This window comes from Sinocyclocheilus anshuiensis, unplaced genomic scaffold, assembly GCF_001515605.1.
Source record: "Sinocyclocheilus anshuiensis isolate Anshui unplaced genomic scaffold, SAMN03320099.WGS_v1.1 scaffold1303, whole genome shotgun sequence".
Lineage (NCBI taxonomy): Eukaryota > Metazoa > Chordata > Actinopteri > Cypriniformes > Cyprinidae > Sinocyclocheilus > Sinocyclocheilus anshuiensis.
Window position 1 is genome coordinate 329897 of NW_015537954.1, and position 289 is coordinate 330185.

The window sequence follows — 289 nt, forward strand, 5'->3', positions numbered from 1 at the left end:
AAATTCTATTAATTAATTAATTTTATTATATAATGCTTGTCATAAATATAAATAATATTTAAATTTATAATCGATTAATATATAGTATAATATAAAACAAACAAAACCGTAAATATATATAGTTAGGTCTATATATATTTGGACACTGACACAATTTTCAGAATTTTTGCTCTGTATTCCACCAGAATAGAATTAAAATTAAACAATCAAGATGGAATTGAAGTGCAGACTTTAAGCTTTAATTCAAGGGCTTGAACAAAAATATAACATAAAAAGCTTAAAAATAACA

At 20.8% G+C, this 289-nt stretch overlaps 1 pseudogene; it reads right to left on the reverse strand.

Annotated features, from left to right (window-relative positions):
* Positions 1-289, reverse strand: part of LOC107665354 (glycerophosphodiester phosphodiesterase domain-containing protein 5-like) — a 43160-nt pseudogene that overhangs the window by 4694 nt on the left and 38177 nt on the right.